Source organism: Nuphar pumila, chromosome 3, assembly GCF_984573655.1.
Source record: "Nuphar pumila chromosome 3, dmNupPumi1.hap1.1, whole genome shotgun sequence".
NCBI classification, from domain to species: domain Eukaryota; kingdom Viridiplantae; phylum Streptophyta; class Magnoliopsida; order Nymphaeales; family Nymphaeaceae; genus Nuphar; species Nuphar pumila.
In genome coordinates this window covers 15,288,897-15,303,842 of record NC_143251.1, presented here as the reverse complement: position 1 = coordinate 15,303,842, position 14,946 = coordinate 15,288,897, and positions in this window count along the sequence as shown.

Sequence of the window (14,946 nt, the reverse complement as noted above, 5' to 3'; positions counted from 1 at the left end):
AACTATAATTATCTAACTTTATCTCCAAAAGTTCGTAAATAACAAGGAGTTAACTAAAAACATGAGATAATTGAAATAAAAGATGGAAATAACAATTATAAGTTCCAACTTATATCTGATAAACATCTAACTAGGAAAGCAAATCTTATTCCTACTAATTTGTTAAAACAAGCTAGGGATCAATTACAAGGATTCAATATCCATTACATAACCCAAAATAATAAAAAAAGTATCTAAATTGAAAAAAATGGATATCAAATGATCCAATGAAACATGTGAACACGGATATGTGTCGCTCTGCTCCAACATCATTCTTCCTAGGTTTGAGAAAACTTGTCCTCAAGTATGAATCTCACTTGTGCTTCCTTTAAACTCACTCTAACTTCTAAGAATCATAAAAGTGATACAATCTTCAACAAGTGTGGATCTACTAAGCATTGATTTAGAGAAATCGATGATAACCAGAACCATTTTATGGACGATTCAAATAGAGAGAACATTTGGACCCTATTGCTCCTTGGTAGTTGGTGCAAAACAACCCTAAATGAATCCACTCCAAGAATATAGGCTAAACTCCAAAGACACTTCCATGACCCAACAGGGCTCAAATATAACGAAAGAGGAAGGGGGGGATGACAATGGCATTTCCCTTTTCCTCACTCACTTCCATCGGTAGGCAGTGTTGGCGCTAGTGGTGGTGCAGGGTACGCCGCCATGGCAGCGACAAAACATATGTTGGATGGTGGAGCAGAGGCTGATGTTAGTGATTTTCCTCCCCATCCATCCAGCAACAAGTAGCGAGAGAGAAGATGGGGATGGGTCAACGGGGACTACGCAGAGGTTTCAAGGAAACTCATATATGTTTTTTGGGCTTCTTTCTAGTTGCTTTGCAAATTTTGTAACATCGTGTTCAAGATCGAGGTCTTGCTTTGATATCAACTGATGCAAATAGGATGCTTGATTTATGAAAAAACTATCAAGTTATACTACTAAAACTACAATTATCTAACTTTATATAGAAAAAATGATAAATAGTAGGTTAATTGAGAACAATAAATAATTGAAATAAAAATGCAAATAATGATTCTGAATTCCTACTTAACTCTGGTCTGCACCTCTTATCTATATATAAATGAGATATTGCAATCTCAAATTGCTCATGTTTCCTTTAAACCACAAACTAGGAAAGCAAATATTAATCCTATTAAAATTTTAAAATATAACAGAGATTAGATTAATTACTTGGATACACTATCCATTACATCAACCCAAAATGAGAAAATACCTACACTGAAAATTGAATCTCAAATGATCCAATAAATAATGTGGATGCATCAATTATAAACCTAGGCATTTGCAATGAATGCACAGTGGCAGAAGATTAGTTACGCCACCCCATAAAAAGTACGCCCATTGAGTTCGTAGATGTTACTAGGTTTCTCCACATTTCATGTGCAAATATGCAAAGGGGACTTCGTTTGTTCAGATTTTAAATAGAGGCATCGATTATGCCTTTTAACTTGTACTGATGTTTAATTGCGTTCAGTTCTCGGATATTATGATTTGGATACTTTGAGCATATTTTTTTGGGACTTGAAAATCAACCCAAAATTTTTGCAAACATTCAAGACTAAGAATTCAGATTTATTTGTCAAAAATATATATGATCTAAGTGTCACTTCATGGATAATGGATCGCGTTGAGCACAACTACAGGGTTGGATTTGTAAAAAAACTTTCACAAATTCCAAGTTTGTAGGTAGTTCACAAATTTGGTAGTTTGTAGGATTGGGTTATTATATATATAATTTATTTTATGAAAAAAGATGGTATTGTACGACAAAAATAATGTGTTTTCGAAAATGCCCTAATTTATCAAATCTGCCGAATGAACAATATTGCAGGTTTTTAATTTTTTTTGCTTTTACCCCTCATAGGTGCGAATTTTTTATTTTCGCACGTCATAACACTAAAATAATGCACCCACATAACTCGCAAACAAAATCGCATCTAAAGTTGCGAAATTCCAAACATGTTGCAAAAATCATTTCTAGTGTTGCGAAAGTTCGTATCTTGCAAAATTTAGAACAATTACTGCACTGATATTGCGACATTCATTTTTGTTGTAAAATTCTCTACGAATATTCTAAAAGCAAAGCTGGAGTGTCACAGAAACTAGGTTTTTGTGGTCTCCAATCAATGAAAACTTATGTTCATTTTCTTATGGCCAAGCATCGACGATGAGATCGGCAACACTTCATCGACATAAAATTATCGATGATGAGTTTTTTTTTGTAACAATATCTTACGCTATGGGTGGGATAAGAAATGAAATTTGCAGTCAGCGTTTGATCACGTGGTATAGGTGAGATATCCAACATTCTTGAGGCCATTTACTCTAACGAACTGTGATAGCTAGATAGATGCGTTTTCTCCCTATCAACACAAAATCAATGTATCACACAGTCAGCGTTCGATCAAGTGGTATAGGTAAAATACTTTGTTTTCTCCCAATCAAAGACACAGTGAGAACCAACATTCTTGTAAAAGAATAAAATAAATGCAATATATGAGCGACTTCATTTTTTTTTAAAAATAGAATAAATGTAATGTGTGTGCGACTTCATTTTGTTATAGTACATGTTTCATTTCTCAACCTCTTTTTGCATTTGGATGCCCTATTTTCGCAAACCCTAAATTTTAGCTCTCTACAACAAATTTTTTAATGAATCGCCTACAAAAAGAATTTTGAGATTTTGCAAGAAAAATAATTTTACAATACTAGCGAGATGCGATTAAGAAATTTTGAAATACCAGAGCTAACTTCCTTTCTCATTTTTAAAATAAAAAATGACTATACTGTACAACTAATTTGATATATGTCCTGAGATGCCGTTTAATTTTTTTATACTCTCCATGTCCAAAATCATAAAAATTTGATTTTAAAATGACCTTTTTACCCTTCGTACATGTAAAGTTCCTAAATATATGTGAATTTTCTCTTAAACATGTGACTATTTTATGCAAAATAGTTTTTGTTCTCATATTTGTATCTCTCTGATACGACATAAAAAAATTATATTTTTATGGTCGTTGGAAAGCTGAGACATAGGGCCATAACTTTCTTGTTTTGAGTTAGAACCGAAAACCAATCTAGGGTTCCCATTTCTGATTTTCAAAACTGGAATAAAAGCATGCTTTTCAGACTGTAACAAGTGCGACTGCATATTTTTTGTCTTTACTATGGAATTTTTTGACCACTTGTGCTAAAAATTGAGAAAAAAAAGAGAGAGACCAAAACGTTAGATTTTTTAGTGCCACAAAGATTACCTTGATTTGATGAACGGTTGGAGAAAAATGTTCTTTAGAAGATAAACTTTTCAGATGTTCCAGTCTGCAAAGCATGCTTTTATTCTGGTTTTGAAACTAAAAAATAAGAACTATAAAGGGGTTTTCGGCTCTGACTCAAAATACGAAAATTATAGGCATGTGTCTTAGCTTGCCAAGGATTATAAAAATGCAAGTTTTCGACATCATATCAGAGATATACAGATCTGAGAACAACGATTGTTTTGCAGAATATATATATATATATATATATATAATTTTCCTCCTATATATGTGATTTTCTTCTATATATGTGGTTTTCCTCCTAAACATGTAATTTTCTCCTAAATGTATGCAGAGTTCCTTTTATACATGCGATTTTCTCTTAAATATATGCGGAGTTCCTCCTATATATGCATTTTTTCTTCTAAACATGCAATTTCATCTTAAATACATGTGATTTTCTAAGTTTAACGGGATGTTCATACTTATTTTTATGTGAACTTCTGAGGTACATGAGAACTTACTGAGATATTTGCAAAGTTTTGAGGTTTGAGTTTAATAGGATGTTTGCACTTATTTTTATGCAGCTTTTCTCATTTTATGCATATATTTTGTGCGAACTTTCATATTTTATGCAAACTTTCTCTTCCTCACATTTATTTTATGTGGACTTCACTATCCTTGCATATATTTTATGTGAACTTCCTCATCCTTGCTTATATTTAACAATTTATCTTTCAGAGGATGTTTCTTTCTAATCTCTCATAAAATCAAGGTAATCTTGGTGGCATTGAAAAACTAACATCCAAATCTTTTATTTTTTATTCTTTTTTCCAGATTTCTCACACAGGTGGCCAAAAAATATCATAAAATAGACAGAAAAAGTGCATCCGCGCATGTTCATTTCTTATTTTAGGAATGTTGTTAGGGCTATATCTTAGTGTTTATTCATCATTTTTTAGCGAATCAAGTATCGTAGGAAAGGTATTTCTATCTAGTTTCTTGTTTTTTTATGTTTTTTTATAATCTTTCATTTTATTGGCCAAAACGTTCTCTGAAGATATATTATTCAGTTATTCGAGTCTGGAGAATGTGTTTCTATTCTGGTTTAGAACTAAAAAATGGGAATCCAAGAGGGGTTTCGGTTATATCTCAAAACATGAAAGTTATAGTCTCTTGTCTCAGCTTTCAAACGACTATAGAAACAAAAGGCTTTGATATTGGATCAGAGAATTACATATTTGAGAAAAAAAATATTATATAAATGACAATCACATATTGGTGAGAAAATTCGCATATACAGGAAGTTCACATGTGTGATGGCTAAAAAGGTCTTTTTAAATTCAGATATTTATGATTTTAGACATAAAATAAATATCCAAAATTATAAGATATTTTAAAAAATGTGTCAAATTAGTCATTCAATACTCTCATTTTCTGTTTTAAAAAAGTAAATTAAAATTCGCATATACCTTGCGAAATTCCTTTCTGATTTAAAAAAAAATAAAATAAAATTTGCATATACCTTAAGAAATTACGTCATGATGCAAAAATCACTAGTTACATAATATGTTTATTTCTTGTTAAATATACATTATACATAATTAATTTTAATAAATAAATCAATCACGTGTTACATAAACAACATATATAAAACAAAAAAAATAATATTAAACAACCTCATTCCCTATTATATACAAAATTGGTAGAGGAAAAAGAGAAGAGAGGAGAGAGTTGAGAGAGAGATAAACCAAAGTGAGAATGAGAAGGGTTGAGTTGACTGCTCTCCAAAAATAGTGAAATAGGGGAGAGGTGTGAGTAGGTGAAGATGAATGGTTGAGACAAATAGAGGGAAGATGAATGGTGGTGATTGAATCAAGCCCCACTCTCAAAAAAGTGAATTTCAAGAGGATCTTTTTTTCCATCTTCCAAAACTTCCTTTTTCTACTTTCACCAAAATGGAAACACGCAAAAAGTTTTTGAAAAGTTATTTATTTTGGGATATTCTTTGAAAATGTGAAAGAGTCACTTTTTAGAGCCACATGGAAATTTGTATGAGGGGGATCTCTTAGGTGAAGGGAAATGTGAAGAGTCCCTAATGTGTGGGCCCCACCTTCCTTCCACCTCCTCCCAATGAATTCCAAGGACCCTCCTCCCTCACACGTGCATGGCATTGGGGAGGTTCCAACCTTGGATCGGATTGAACTCATTGGGAATGGGTTGGTCCAATCCAAACTCAAAGCTCAAATTTAAAATATTTTAAAATGATTTTCTTGTTTAATGTTTTTTCTATTTATATATTTGAATCGTTTGACACTATATCAACTCTCCTTGGATCCTCAATTGAATCCAAATTCAATTGGGTCCTATCCAAAACAATTAGACTTATCACTTGTGAGAAATGTTTTTCTAACTACTATTTTAAATCTCTAGCATAGTTAATTATGCTTTAACAGTGTAGTTAGCACCATAATGAAATAAATGAACCCAAGTGTTAATTTTAATTACTAAGTTGACAATAAATAAAACTCAAATTTATCTTGCAGTTAATCAACAATTGTCAACTATAAAAAAAATAAACGAGAAAAATGGTAGCTAAACACAGTCAAGTCACACATGCCAATTTGACAGAAAAATTATAAGTTTTGCATTGATCATAGAAATTTTCATTTAAAATTATAAAGTTTTGTGTATCTTACATCTTCCCCCACCCCCCCTTAAAAAGGATTTCTTCTGCGAAATACCATTACAATAACTAATCAAATAAGCTGAGGTACTTTTCTCTCGTGCTGACTTTTGGTACTTATATACACTCCTCGATTTCATGGTGTTGCCAACTCACTTTGACCAAAGAAATCATCTTCGATCGTAAAACTTGATCACGTTGGTCTACAATCACTATCAACTTTTCTGATGCACTCAAGTCCTCCTGCACTTTCACGTCCTCATACTGGATGACATGCGAATGATCATGAATGTACTTTCATAACATAAACACGTGAAAGTCATTATGAATATGAGCATGACGATATAAATTGACAAGAAAAAATTGAGAACACGTGATATTGTTCATTGGGCAAATTTAATAAATCGTGAGACATTTTTGGAAACACATTATTTTTGTCGTACAATATGGTTATTTTTTGTTTATTCTATTGCACATTTGATGATTCCTTCACTTGAGTTCATACTGGCTTCACATAAATCATTATTAGTTCAAGATGAATACAATGTCATTAAGTGTTCAATTGTATTTGGGATGCATTTAAATACCTTGGTTCCCACGTCTGGAGGGTCTGAGTTTAGAGCTGAATCTATTTATCGCTTTAAAAATCGGGCTAAAAGTTCATCCATCTACACCATATCCTCAAAACACGAATGAGATTATATGTTCTAATCTTCCATTTGGTACCAGCTCCACACTAAATCGAATCCAAGAAACTGACATTGTTATTTCACGCAATTTATCTATATTGTTATCTTTAGTGTTGTGTCAGCAAGAGGCTGAAGAAATTGTGTGTGTGTGTGTGTATATAATCAAAACCTTAGGATTTTCATATTGTGCTCAACTTCTTGCCAGATAATCCGACCAGTGCGTTCCAAGCATTGTTCTACATGCAAGCGCTGCATGGAGCAATTTGACCATCACTGCCCATGGATATCTAATTGTGTCAGAAAGGTGAGGGCTATGGAAATCATAGCCTTTGTTCATCATGAATTAACCATTTTTATCTGTTTGTTTGTTGTTGTTGTTGTTTGTTGTTGTTGTTGTTGTTTGTTGGTGAAATACTGAAATTTGTAATGTATCATGAGACCCTTGCCATCTATCTGATTTTGACCATTGGATCTGAAGTTTTTGAGCAACTTACAAAAGGATGTGTAACTTACCAAAAATTTAACTGCCTTTCATAATCCACATCTCATACAGCTGCCGAGGGCATCAAATTACTTTTTTTCCTGCATTGATGAAATAGTGCATTCAATCTTCTATTGCAAATAAATTAAATGTGAAGAATACTGTGGGCTTGTAGTTGACTAAACTATTGTCAGCTGAATGAATAAAGGACCAAGCATGTCTTTGTCGCATAGCAAGAAACTTGGGTAGCTAATTGTAATAACTGAAAGTTAGGAGATATTTGTAAATAAGTGATAAATTAGTCATCTTTTTTGTAATTTCCTCGAGGATTTTAATTTTTTTGTCTGAACTTGTATGTGGGGCCTTTTTTTTTTGTCTTCATATTCCTCTATATTTATATACTCAGATCTCAATTTTTCATTTAAAAAACTAAAGATTAATTTGTTAGATATTTTCCCTGTTATCCATACTATTCTTTTTCCTCGTGGTTACTGCAGCAGTTGCTTGCCTCCCAACTTTTGTTTCCTGTTTTCCTACAGTTGCATCTTAACCCTGTTTTCTTATGTGGATTAATTGCAGAGAAATAAGTGGGATTTCTTTGTGTTTATTTCTCTGTGAACGTTAACAAGTTTTGTTGCTGCTGCTGTTGCAGTTCAAAGTATGAACCGAAAACTGAAGTCAAATAGTGTTTCCTACTGTTCATTATTAAGTTAGTATTGATTGATAAATTGATAGGCTAGCAGGTCTGACCCAAATATCTTAATAGGGATTTGGAGTGAAAGAATAACGCCTTCACCAGCTGGTTCTTGGGCTTATAATACAATTGTTAACCATCCTGGTGCTGTCACTTTTCTTATCATCGATGTGATAATGTTGATTGGAGCTACAGCTTTGACGGATGCCCAGCTATGTCACATGGGTGCTGGTGCAGGTGCGGGTGCGGGGATTCGGCACTTCCAAAAAACCCAGGTGAGGGGGTGTGGCAGGGGCAAAAATGTAAATATATATATATACATAGTCTATATGTATGAATGTATGGTAGCTGTTAAGGTCCATGACATTTATGCCCAACTTACTTTTTACCACTTTTTTATCTTATATGATTGTCCCCAAAGATGAAAGTGATGAGTTGTGGAGCCTGATTCATTGTTTTTGCCCTTGCAGGAAGGGGTCCGGGGGCTCCCCCCGGCGCGGGTCCATTTCATAGGGCAAAAAAAAATGAACAAAAATGACCCTGGGTGCGGTCAACGCACCCGGTGCCGCACCCGCACCCGCGTCGACGCGGGTGCGGCACCCTGCTAGCCGAATCCCTGTGACATAGCTGCCCAGGCATCACAGGTAATAAGTCTCACTACCATCTTTGAAATGACAAGTTAGAGGTTGTTAATTTAGTTACAGATTGAAAAGTTTTACGGTATGCTTTAATTCCTTCATTATATATGTGCTTATGTGTGATCATCATGGTTAGCACACCTTGTCCATATTTTGTTGTCTAGGATTTATAAGTTTGTTTCCTTATCTTTTTTGCTATCTAGAGCTGAAACATGATTCATTTATTATCTTTTATATGCCTCATCACACGTCTTTGTTGGTCTCTTTCCTTTTATTTTTTATTTTATTTGCATTTTGTCAAATTCTCTTACCAGTGTTCTGATAGGTTTGCATGCAACATTTTTAAACCTATCTTAAATGATATTCTTTAATTATTTCATGGCACAAAATTAAATTTGTTTTTAAATTTCTTAGCATAGAAGAATTGTATGTGGTGGGACTAGTCAACATAGGTGGTGAAACCTGGTCTGTTTTGACTAGTTCCTGTTGGATGCCTAGTCTAGCTTATGTTCATTCAGCCAACTATCTCTAGCAGTTCCAGCCTTTCCATACGTCTCATTAGGGGCGGACCAGTAAAAGAAGAATAAAAACAAAGCTCTCTCTCTCTCTCCAAGTGGGATTCTATACCTGTAGTGACAGGTCTAGAAAATGTATGTGTGCATGACAAATATCAGTAGGATTTCAGATTTATTTTGATAAATTCAAGGATTCCAGGTCCGCTTTGGGATCAAATTGTGCTCTTTTTTGGAGCCATCAAAGTATAATGCATATCTGCGATTTTGTGGGACTAACATAATGAATTTTCCAAATTGTGATTTGCTTCACGACCTCATCCTGAATTTGGTGAAACTCCTGCATGCATCATTTACTATACAATTGCTCGTCATTTCCAGTTAATGGTTCTGGTGGGATCTGATCTAGCTCATATTTGAGTGGGGTGGCTGAATGGTTGCCAGAATGAGTGTAATAAGTCAATCTGTAATCTTTAACACCAGCTTTGAATCCAACACTTGCTTTAGTTTCTGTTTTTGGTGACATAAGTTCCTCCCCACAACTCATGAATTAAGAATTCTCACAACAACCGGGGTCTACTCAACATGGATTAGGCGTGAATGAAAACTAATATCAACTATTTAGAAATTAGAATGCTTCATTAGTGGACCATAGTATTTGATTCATCAAATTATCATTATTGTATACCGTTTCATATGTATGGTGCAACCCAACCCCTGTTTCTCAAGTTCCTAATTAGTCTCCTGCTTTTTTTTTTTTTTTATCTACTAAGCAAACCAAATAATATAATGAGAAATTGACTCTTGACAGTGATATATGTTGTATATGTATATCGTATATGTGAAAAAAAATATGCAGAATACAAAATGGAAATAAGACTAGGCAGAAATAAAAAGATAAGGAAGACCGGCGGATGAGATATCAATAATAACTCATAAATCAAGTTCGGGTTTGAATTCCATACATTATATATATATATATATATATAATCTAGATGGGATTGTTTCTGTTTCTAATGATAGATAAATGAAACACTTCCTCATGATCCTTATTTATCTACTCGTACTCTATATTTCCCATAAAGATTGGGTTGGTTGAACTTGAAAATTCGTTCATTGAATCAAATCAGTAAGCGATTGAATTGGATTCGATTGGATAGTACCAACAAAATAGAGCACTACCTCCCATTTCTTATTGAATTAACTGTTCAACTTGGGATCTGATATGATCTAGCTCATATTTGAGTGGGGTGGCTGAGTGGTCGCCAGAAGGACCACCTCTGAGGATAAAAATGTCTTATTCAGAGTGGAGAGGGATAGACGGACTTTGTCATCTTGTCATTAGCACCTTTAATTTGTTGTGATTTTAATGCAGATTTTAGTTCTCTATAGGTTTTAAATATCTTTGTACTCTTTGTCGAGCTTTTCTGAATAATTTCTATACAATACTAAATTTTGAAAAGCTCACGTGAATTTTCTTGAGAAAATTTCAACTGTTTTTATTTAGGACACTAGTATAAAGAGGCTGTAATGACATTATTTCGTTTGCAATGCAGATTGCTCGAAACATTACCACTAATGAATTGGCAAATTCTTCTCGATATGGGTATCTTCGTGGACCAGATGGCCGGTTTAGAAATCCTTATAACCATGTAATTAGCAAGAATTGTATGGATTTCCTCATTCATGGGTACACTGACGATCGTGAAGTTGCTTGGCTGCCTCTACAACAGGCTCCAAAATAAACATCTAGTGCTCTTCCATGGCTTGCTTAAGCTGTATCTATTACCTGATCCTTTTGCTCCAGAAACGGTCGTCATTATCAATCAGTGAAATTGTATTAGTTCTGGAGGGAAATGCTGAATCAGGGGAGCCAGCATTCATCATCATGCATCTGTCGGTTGCTTCTCATTCAGGCATCCTTAGCTTATTCCCCCCCCCCCCCCCCCCCCCAAAAAAAAAAATAAAATAAAAATAAAAATAAAAATATGTGTGCATTCTTATTGGTGTGGTTCTATGATCATGCATGTGCACCCGTCCTGTAGAGTTTTCACTTTCCATTCCTGCCCTGTTGAGGGATCATTGTAAACTTACTCGTGACAACAGAAAGGATTGGAATGGTTTGGATATCGATGGGTGAATGGTGGCTATGTTAATATTTGTATTATTCTATTTGGTTCTTTAAGAAAGCACTGTTGGCATTATGCCACTGATAAATGTATTTTTACCAGTGTAATTCTCAACATTTTGATTCTGGTTTTGCGCTCTTCAGCTGTCTAAAATCTTGGTGGAATCGTGGGCTGCAATATCTGCGCTCTCCAAATATGTTTTTTTTTCTTTCTCTTTTTTGATAATCAAGCTGGGGAATGAAAGCCCCCCCCCTTCTGGGAACTGGGAATACATTCTAATAAGGTGGTTTGTCTTTCCAAAGGACCCAGTCCCCATCGAGATATAATCCCACACTTAGGGGTGACCATCGAGCCGGGCAGGGTTAGCCCAATTAGGACCTGACAGGCCCAAATCAGTCATACTCAGACTTGGGTCGGGCCGGGCCCTTTAAGCCCGACCCAGTTAATGGACCAAGGCTGTTGGGTCCTATGTAATTTACACAAGGGCCTTGCTTGATTAGAACCTGATTACCTATTCTGGCTGGGCCCAGCCTGAGCCCAACCCGATTCAGGCCGGTACCCGAAAGCCCTTCGGGCACCTGGCCCGATGGCCACCCTATAACCTGAACATCAGACACTGAAGCTAGGGATGTAAACGGGTCGTATTCAGGGTGGATGTAGCGAATACCATATTTTGCTAATCGACTCTGATTCGAATTTGAATGAAAAAAAATGAAATACTGAATCTGAAAAAATACATGTAATCAGATTCTGTCTGGATCGGTTATGAAATCCTAAACTAAATCCCATTACCAACTGGATTCAGTTTTCTTAACCAAATCGGATTGGGAATCAGGTCAGATATCAGATATATCTGATCCATTGACATCCCTATCTGTAGCCTCCATTCATGAAATCCACGACATATTGGTTGCATCACCCCCACTTGGGGAAATAATTTCCCCTGACAGGGGTGTTTCGTGCGACGTTGGATTCCCACCCTCCACTGCGTTACAAATGCCTCTTTTACCAGAATCTGAAAAACAAAGCACCCATAAATACCATTAAAATTAAGGGAAATTAAAAAAAAACCCCAAAAGTTTTGGCAATGATAAAAAACTCACCTAAGCTTTTGATATTGTTAAAAGCATACGTAAATTTATGTTCTGTTAATCAAAAACATACTTCTGGCAATTTAACTTGTGCTTCGTTCCTAAAAAAAACTTGGGTTGTCATTTGCCCAAGTGGAGTTAATGGGATAAGTTTATTTATCAATTTTTTTTTTTGAAATGAAATTTCAAAGACACGCCCTGAGGGTAACAGCCGTTGGTCTCCCCTGACGGTACGGTAACAGTTAAGAGTCGATAAATTGACAATTCTACCCTCGCAGAAGGGCCATTTTGCAAAAAATGAATAATGCATTGACCCATATGCAAAAGGGATGAACACATGTCAAACTCAAATAAAAAGGAGTAGGAAATGAAAAGCTAGAAAAAAAACACAGCAAAAGAATGCAATGAAAACCATAACCACGATGATAAAGAAATGGAAACAAGAAAAGGCCAAAAAAATGAGATAAAAGGAAGAAGAAATTTTTTTGCTTCTTTATTTTTCTTGATATGGGTAGAACCAGCGGCGGAGACAAGAATCTAAAGTAGGGTGGGCACAAATATACAGTAAAAAAGGAAAAATAATTATTGATAAACTACACTAAAAATATGTTAAAAAATAAATTATTATCTAAAGTGTACATTTTACAATTGACAACATTGATTTTTCATATTTAGAAAACAATTCATAATTGATTCATTACTAATTCGTTAAAAAAAATAGCAATTGATAAAAACCATGGAGGTCATGAAATCCTTAATATTATAACCAAAATCAAGCATTTATTATTCATGGATTCTTGTTTAATTCTAATTAAAAAAATTACAAAAAAACTTAATTCTATTAAACATCATAATTTTGCATTTATAAAAATCAAATCAAAACCCTAATTCCTTTAAATATCATAATTTTGCATTTATGCTAATTGATAAAAAAACCAAATCCCCTAATATTCTATTAAAAATCAAGCATTCATTATCCATGAATTCATGCTTAATAGTAATTAAAAAATACAAAAACCCTTAAAACCATAACTAAACATTTATATTATTATAAAAAAAACTAAATCAAAACCCTAAATCGTAACAAACATAATCAATAGATATGTTAATTGAGACAAGGTTATGCAATTTGAATTCTAGAAATCCAAATCAAATGTACCTCACTTTTCCAAATATAATGAAAATGTCACTCCCGGTAAAAGGCCTACATTTCATGCTACCTACCTCCCACTTAGCAATGGACAAAATTGTCACTATTGGTCACATATTCAGATCGGGTTAAGGTTGCTTTGGAACCAAGTGAATAGATCTGAATCAGATCCAATGGGTTGGATGCATATCAAGCATACATTAGTAGAGTTAAGGTCCAAACCCTTGATCCAACCCATGCATGAATGCTTCCAGTTGGATCTGCACCATCATGGATCTATTTTACCATTATCAAGTCGGACAATAAATTGGTAAAACATATTTTGGTCAGATCTTGACAGTAAGACCAGATCATTCCATTTTTAAGTGGGTTGAACCTATGAAATGAACAAGTCTGACCACTTTACAACATGCTCCAACCAAATGACAGTCTTGGTTCAGGGTTAGGACCTGGACTTCACCCTAGATCCAAAGTTCATGCGAATCATGTAAGTATCCAGAATGAAGAGTCTGGACCCGAATCTGAACTAATCTGAGATGACAAAGTGGAATATAGATCTGGATTTAATATGGTTATTCTGGCACAAAGAAGTCAGGTCGGGTGGTGCCCACCTTGACCTGATATCGCATTGGGTGGGCAGCTGGGTCAGGCTGGGCACGTACCGACCCCGGCCTCAATGTGGCTCAGCCACTGGGTGGAACGAGAAGGGAAAAACAAAGTGAACACTACTGGAAAATAAGAAGACCAATGTTTTCAATCTTTCATCGTGCCTTTGATGCATCGATGGAGAAGCAGGGGTTCAGAGAGAGAGATAGAGACAACCTCATGCCTTGAAAACACATCATCTCTATTATCTAGGGTAAGAAGATAAATTTACCTTACCACTTAACTAGGATAAGTGTCTAGCCACAGTTAAGTTGATGCTAGCTAACTAAAGGTAGAAAAGACATGGACTATTTTGCAAAATCACATAAGACGGACAATTTTGCTAATCGTGTATAAAGGCAGAGACCATTTTGTAATTTTATCTTTTTTTATGTTTGCCATTATAACCTTATCAATTCTAAATATTATTTATTTAAAAAACAGGAAATGATCGTACCATACAACAAAAATTATGTCAAAATATGCTGAATGACCAAAATCATAAATAGTCAATTTCATTAGGATCTTTTTACCCTTCGCAATTGCAAAACTCACAAAGTTCATGCAATATATCACTACGCTAGCATGGTATCACAAATTCCCACTTAAAAGGAGGTCAACATGGATGTTTTTATGGACATTTCAAAGTTTGCATAATAATATTTGTGAACATCTTTTTATACCCAAACCTCAAAATTTTGCAAATGCCTAACTAAGTGGGCACACACACACACACACGCACATATATATATATATATATATATATATATATATATATATATATATATATATATATATATATATATATATATATATATATGCAAAGTTACTCCAAATATGTAAATTTTCTAATAGATTTGCAAATACATATCGATATGCGCAAATTTTTAGCTTGCGAACAT